Below are 8,020 nucleotides of genomic sequence, written 5' to 3'. Positions count from 1 at the left end.
AAATGCTTTCCTCCCCAAGTTGCTTTTGGTCATGGTGTTTCATCACATTAATAGTAATCCTAACTAAGACAGTATATATGTATTAACATGTGTGTAATATGTGAACAGTTATGTGTGTACATGTGTAGATCTATATGTATGTATATTTGTGAATAAGTATTTATTTGTGTATTTTTATATTTTTGTTTTATTTGTGTATTTATGTTTGTGTGTGTACATTTGTATGCTTATGTTGTATACATGTGTATATTCATGTGCATATTTATGCATACATGTGTTTACTATTTGTGTATTTACATGTGTATATTTGTGTGCATACGCAATGTGCTCTCTTAGACCACCATGGCCAACAGAGTAAAAGTCTGAGGGAGTAGAGGTAATAGAATGAAGGTAAAAACAAAGTTGAGAGATAGAACACTGGGAATAAAAAAGTTTAAGCAAGGAGGCATTTGGGAAGATAGAAGAAAATCTGAGGGTTAACCTGAAAGATAAACATATGAAAATACACGAGGAAATTTACTCCTGCAATCCAAATAAAAATATAAGTGGAGGGGATAGTAGTATACATTTGTAGTAAAGATGTTGTGGGGGAATATTGAGGATTAAACATGTGATTGGTGGTGGGGTTATGGATAGGGCAGAGGAGGGATTAAGAGCCAAAACTCATCAAGTATGAGAAAGTCTTATGGAAACCTAAGGCTAGTAAACTAATTCCTGAAATATAACTGAAAAAAATTTAAAGGAATTCAGACAGAAGTATGGTGCATAGGTAGACAATGCTATTTCTAGAAAAACCTGGATTATTAAACAAATATTGCCAGGCAAATCATTTCCATATGAGTGATTTATCAGGGAGGTCCTAAAGGGCTTTTGCTTGTGCTTTTGACTACCCTTTGTGGTGAATGGTTTGCATGAGACTGTCCCAGTGAGCTCCATGTATTTGAATACTTTGTTCCCAGTAGGTTGTACTATTTGGGGGATGCTTAGGGGTGTGTTCTTTTGGAGAAAATGACCACTGAAAGTTGTGGAGGTCTCTGTAACAGTGAGCAGAGAGATGGTCCATAGGAGGCAAGAAGGCAGTTCAGTTTAACATGACTCAGTAGCCAGTGTTGTTTCAAACTTCTGGAGTCTGACCCCAACTTGTTTATTTTAGGCATATTTAAGCACCCCACAATTTGGTGGAAACTTATTCTAGTGATAATTAACTCTTGTGCACAATAAAGTATACATAAATCTCCTTGAGTTACAAAGTAAGCTCAATGAGTATCAGACATGACTACAAAACTCTCTAAAGTCCATGTGACACCAAACATGGGCTTTATAGATTGACTGAGATAAACAAGCTATCAGAGGGGTCTTGGAGAGGGCAACCAGGATATTGACCACATCTGCTTCTGCCCTTCTGGGAATATAATGGGTTATGCATCCCTCACATTGAAGGAACAGCCATGCGTGTGCTAACATTCAGGTTCTCCTAGTGCTTATTTGTGAGCACAAGGACTTACATGCCTCCTACAGCTACCTCCCCTTTTAAAATATTTTTGTAATTTTATTATTCTATTTTACACATCAATCCCATTTCTCCCCCTTTGTTCATTTTTTAAAGAGAAAATTATGGCTGTAATAGAAGCCAAGGTTAAGTTACTATAGATGAACACAACAGAAGTATAACAATAGCTAAATGGGAACTAGGGAAAGGGAAAAACATCTTAACCACAATGGCCACTCAAAGGTCACTTGAGAGATTTTCTCTTCAAGCAGATCATTAATATGGCAATCAGCAGTGTGAGAGAAATCTGACACATTAAGCATCACATGCCAGGAAATTATTGGCAAACAAGATTGTGCTTGAGCAACAGGAAATTGATAGTAGCTCTATTTTTGTAAAGCCATGGTTTTCAGTTTATCCCTCTCATGGTTAATTTCTACTAGAATTTTTGCAGTAATATTAGTAGTTTTGCTAACCATGCAGGCAATTCTTTAAACCTCTCTTTGTATCACAGTGATTATCCCTGGGACTTGTAAGAACGAAGCATAAAAACAGTCCTTAGCATGGCAAAATAGCATTATACTGTCTCCTATTACAGGCAGGCCTTTTGTTTATTTTTTCAAGAGAGGGTTCTTCTGTAGCTTTGGAGACTGTCCTGGAACTTACTCTGTAGATGAGGCTGGTCTTGAACTCAGAGAAATCTGGTTGTCTATACCTCCCGGGTGCTGGGATTAAAGACATATGCCCACCACTGCCTGGCCTCAGATGTGCCTTTCATATCTCCTGAGAAAAATTACTTGGATTCTGTATTGACAAGTGAGAATTAACATGTAATATAGTCAGTAAATATAACAACATCATTTTGGGATCAGTAGTATAATGTTCTTATTGTCTCCCCACTGTCTCTGCTTGATAATGTCTTGAAGTCTCCTGAAGTTATCAGCTCTCTCTTCCTCTTGGGATAACTCTGGAAGGGTTTGTTGTTTCCCTTCAGGCATTTCGTTTGTAGGAGCCATCTGGGACTTCATTCGTATTCTGGGAAGACACAAGCATAAAATCATTGTGATGTCAGAAGAACCTTGGGCCATTTCGATCCATTAGTTTCTTGATCTTTCCACTTAACATATACTATAATATAGGCTGTGTATTCTTTAGGGAAAAATGCTTTTGGGCAATAAAAAATTATTTTTTAAAGTGAAAAAATTTAAAGTTAGCATGGTTAACTGTAGCATATTTTCGGGGATTTTGGCAAGTATATATGCCCCTTTTTATTTCTAAATTTTGCCACTAAGTATTTTTTAATTTAATTTATTATTTTACATGTCGATCCCAGTTCCCCCTCCCTCCCTTTTTCCCTCTCTGCCCTTTCACATGCATCCTAACTACCCTCCTCTACCATCCCCCCCACCCCAATTCCATATGTAGGGCAATGCCATCCAGTTGGGGTCATGTAGATCTGACAGGTCATGTGAAGTAGGGACTAGGGCTTCTCTCCTGTCTCTAGGTTAAGGCAGTTATCCCTCCATGGGGGATGTGTTCACAAGGTCCTTTTATGCACCAGGGATACATCCTGGCTCCACTGTCTGAGGTCCCTTAGACTGCTCAGTCCTTCTGGCTGAGACCCATATTCAGGGGGTCCTCAATCAGTCCCATGCTGGCTTCCCAGCTATCAGTCTGGGGGCCCATTAGCTCCTCCTTGTTCAGGTAAGCTATCTCTATGTGTTTCTGTCGCCTGGTCTTGTCCTCTCCATCTGCATCTGGATTCTAGTTCAACTCAGTGTTTATGTATGGGTGTTTGCTCCTATTTCCAACAGGATTAGATGAGGGCTCCATGGATAAGTTAGTTGTTGATCTCACTCTCCAGGAAGGGCATTTATGGTAGCCTTTCCATGGATGCTCAAATTGTTAGTTAGCGGCAGTCTTGTAGGTCTTTAGACCTTTCTTTGGGTTCAATTTTATCTTCAAACCAATATTGGCTCCCTCTTCTCTCTCTCTCTCTCTCTCTCTCTCTCTCTCTCTCTCTCTCTCTCTCTCTCTCTCTCTGTCTGTCTTTCTCTCTCCTGTCTTCTATTCCTACCCGGACTCAATCTTCCTAGTTGCACATGTTTTCCTCTCCTCCCCCTCACTTTCTCCTACTTCTCTCTCCATTCACTGCTCCCCCCCCACTTCCCCTGTGCTCTGGGGGACTTGTCCCTTCCCGCTTCTGTGAGGGACTTTATATGAATCTCTTAGAATACACCTTGTATCCTAGTTCCTCTGGTGGTGTGAATTATAGGCTGGTGATCCTTTGCTCTAGGTCTAACATCCATATATGAGTGAGTACATACCATGTTCCTCTTTTTTGTGACTAGGTTACCTCATTCAGGAAGGTTTCTTCAAGTGCCATCCACTTGCCTGCGAATTTCAAGATAATATTATTTTTTTCTGCAGAGTCGTTTCCATTGTGTAGATGTGCCACATCTTCATTATCCATTCTTCAATTGAGGGGCATCTAGGTTGCTTCCAGCTTCTTGCTATTACAAATAGTGCTGCTATGAACATAGTTGAACAGATGTCTTTGTTGCATGGATGTGGGTATATGCCTAAGAGGGGGATTGCCGGGTCCTGTGGTAAACTAATTCCCATTTTTCTGAGGAACCGCCATACTGATCTCCAGAATGGCTGTATGAGTTTGCACTCCCACAAGCAGTGGAGGAGTGTTCCCCTTTCTCCACATACTCTCCAGCATGAGTCATCATTGGTGTTTCTAATTTTAGCCATTCTGGCAGGAGTAAGATGGTATCTCAAAGTTGTATTGATTTGCATTTCCCTGATAGCTAAGGATGTGGAGCACTTTTTTAAGTGTCTTTCAGCCTTTTTGATTTCCTCTATTGAGAATTCTTTCTTCAGGTCTGTACCCCATTTTTAATAGGGTTATTTGTTGTTTTGTTGCCTAGTTTCTTGAGTTCTTTGTATATTTTGGAGTTCAGCCCTTTGTCGGATATAGGATTGGTGAAGATCTTTTCCCAGTCTGTGGGCTGCCATTTGGTTTTGTCCACTGTGTCCTTTGCCTTACAGAAGCTTCTAAGTTTGAAGAGGTCCCATTTATTAATTGTTGCTCTCAGTGTATGTGCCCCTGGAGTTATGTTCAGGAAGTGGTATCCTATACCAATTTGTTCAAGGGTACCGCCTACTTTCTCTTCTAAGAGGTTCAATGTGCCTGGATTGATGTTGAGGTCTTTGATCCATTTGGACTTGAGTTTTGTGCATGGCAACAGACCTGAGTCTATCTGCAGTCTTCTACACTCCCTCATCCAATTGTGCCAGCACCATTTGTTGAAGATGCTTTCCTCCCCCCCCCCATTGTATAATTTTAGCTGTTTTGTTGAAAATCAGGTGTTCATAGGTGTATGGGTTAATATCAGGATTTTCAATTTGATTCCATTGGTCTACCTGTCTATTTTTGTGCCAATACCGGGCTGTTTTCAGAACTATAGCTCTGTAGTAGAGTTTAACGTCAGGAATGGTGACGCCTCTTGAAGTTCTTTTATTGTATAGGGTTGTTTTGGCTATCCTGGGTCTTTTTCTTTTCCATATAAAGTTGATTATTATCCTTTCAAGGTCAATGAAGAATTGTGGTGGGATTTTAATGGGGATTGCATTGAATCTGTAGATTGCTTTTGGCAAGATTGCCATTTTTACTTCGTTTATCCTACCTATCCAAGAGCATGGGAGATCTTTCCATTTTCTGGTATCTTCTTTAATTTCTTTCTTTAGAGCCACAAAGTTCTTATCATATAGGTCTTTTACTTGTTTGGTAAGCTTTACACCAAGAGCCACTACATATTTGATGGTGTTTTTCCACAATAACTTGACCCTCTGTATTATATGGATTTGAGTAAATTCTGCAAAATTCTGTAAAGTGTTTGCTAGTGTAAGCAGAATCATTGTCAGTGTTTAGTTATAATGGGGAGTCCTAGAAACGGAATGAGCCAGTAAATGACTCATGGCATTTGAGGTTGTTCCACCCCTGTGAGTAGAAGCAATTATTTATTATATTAGAAAAAGTGTCAGTCATTACATTAGCATAGTTTAAACGTTCAAAATCTGAAATGAGTAGCATCTGCCTCTGCCAGTAGATGGCAGTGGTGTAAAGAAGAACAAGGTGAAGTAGTTCAGGAAACCTCTGAAGGGCCAGAAAAGAATGGGATAGGGTTTGAGGTGGAGGCCAGAACATCTGTTTGAGTTTAACAGATGTTAATGGATCTGGGAAATTAGTGTATGTGCTGTTGAAATGAGCATGACCTGGAAAATTAGAATGAACATAAATATAAGTTTTGAAAAACATTAATATTGATTGTGAAATGACATTACACATTGGTTTAAGTTTTGTGGTTTCTAAAAGAGAAACAAGTTGAGCACAATATGCTGCCAGTTAAAATATTCAATGCTGCTGCTTGTGGTGGTAGATGCCTTTAATCCCAGCATTTGAGAGGCAGAGGCTATGGGATCTCTTTGAGTTCAATGCCAGCCTGGTCTACAAAGTGAGTTCCAGGACATCTGGGGTCGTTACACAGAAACCCTGTTTAAAAACAAACAAAAAAAAAAAAAAAAAAAAAAAAAAAAACAATGCTGAGAAACATTTGATTAGAGCAGATTGAGAGGCTGGAGTGATGCCTCAGTGGTTAGAGCACTAGCTGCTCTTCTAGATGACCTGGGTTCAATTCCCAGCATCTACATGAGAGCTCACACCTGTCTGTAACTCCAGTTCCAGGGGATCTGACATAGACACACATTTAGGCAAAACATCAACACACATAAAATAAAAAATGAGCTGATTGATTATGGTGAATTCAGAATGTTGAGCTGTACAACTTGAGGTGGGTGCTGTCTTTCTTCTTTGTTTCTTTCTTCTTTCCTTCCTCCCTCTATTTCTTTCTTTCTTTTCTTTGTGGAAGATGGGGAATTTGTATATAAGATATATATATATATATATTCCTTGTCATTTTGAAGAGCCATCTGTAAAAGCATTAAGGGTAATCCTTATAGGATTTTTAGATGTAATTTTAGGTAATGTCCATGGGGCATCTTCAAAAATATTAAAAGAAGATTTTACTAATTGTTTTTGTAGATTCCAAGTAACATTATAATGCTGTCTGCCCATTATTATCAGTGTGGAACAAATAATCAGCCTGCATTTTACTTAATGGCACAACACAATGATTTATGTAGGCTCCTTATCAGTAAGCTTGTCTTTCCCATCATTATCAAGTCTTGCATATAGGAGTTACAGATTATTGCAGAGAATTATGAGATGCATAAATTTCTATAATACCTTCACCTTGCTGATATATAATTTCAATAGGTGGGGAAGAAGAAAAAGTAATCGACGAGGAAGGAAGGGATAGCTATCACATCAGCAGCAGCATTATTTAATAAGCTAATAACTCACTCTGCTTTGGGTGTTGTGTTTCTTACAGAGTTTAACCAAGAGTTCTAAGAAGGAGTTAAAGAGCAGAGTTAAATTTTTTAGCAGTAATAGGCAGAAAGTGACATATCCAATTGACAAGGTCCCAATTTTAGATAATTGTGGGTACATTGATTGGGAAGTTTTTATCAGAGATGATGATGGCAATAGTACATCCTAAATAATTACAAAGTAACTGCTTTTGTATTTTATCCAGAGGTATGTTCAAATTTGCTTTTTTAGTTTATTTGTCATGGAAATTAAGCACTCATGTAAGTATTGATTAGACAAGCAGGAGAGGAGACTATCATCCAGGTAATGAATAACCAAGCCTTGGGAATTTAGTCAGCATTGGTTTAAGTGCTTTATGTACATTATATTGACATATAGAGGAGCTATTTTATCTCTATGGTAAAACCCTTCCACTAATAATAGAGTCATTGACTGCTGCATGAGATGAACTACCTATACCTCTAGTGGCTGTTAGCCAGTTAGAGAAATCATTATGTTTTACTGGCAGTATGGCAGCTCCACACTCTGCTGGCTCCATCAAATTCGATGATCAGGATATCTGTGTTACTTTCTGTTGTACTGCCGTCCCTGCACAAGCAAGGAACTCAGGCCGGAGGATCCAAGTTTCTCCATGATCAGGGAGTTTCTCCAGACTCAGGGTACACAAAGGCACACTTGGTCAAGATACTAGGATTATCCCACTTTCTGAAGCATGACTGAATTAATAGGGATGTTATTGTTATGGTTTCTTTCTGTCTGTTCATCACACTTATCATAACATTTTGCTTTCCACATTAAATATTGTTCCAGGGCCCAGAAAACTTTACATTCTTGCTTAGAGTCCTAAGGAGTAATAACAGGCCTGCTTGAATATTCCCTCATCATGTCAGTAAATGCAGCATGCATTCCATTGGCAGAGACTAATTTTCTGAAATTCTTTAAGAATGCCAAAGTAAGTGGGTGATGTTGGCAACCATTTGGGTTTTGAAGATTTTTTTTAGTATTTAAAATCATAGGAAGCTGCTAGGTGTTGGTGGTGCACACCTTTAATTCCAGCACTTGTGAGGCAGAGG

Source organism: Phodopus roborovskii, unplaced genomic scaffold (assembly GCF_943737965.1).
Source record: "Phodopus roborovskii unplaced genomic scaffold, PHOROB, whole genome shotgun sequence".
Taxonomy (NCBI): Eukaryota; Metazoa; Chordata; class Mammalia; order Rodentia; family Cricetidae; genus Phodopus; species Phodopus roborovskii.
The sequence above is the reverse complement of the archived record's forward strand: the minus strand, read 5'-3'. Positions refer to the sequence as shown.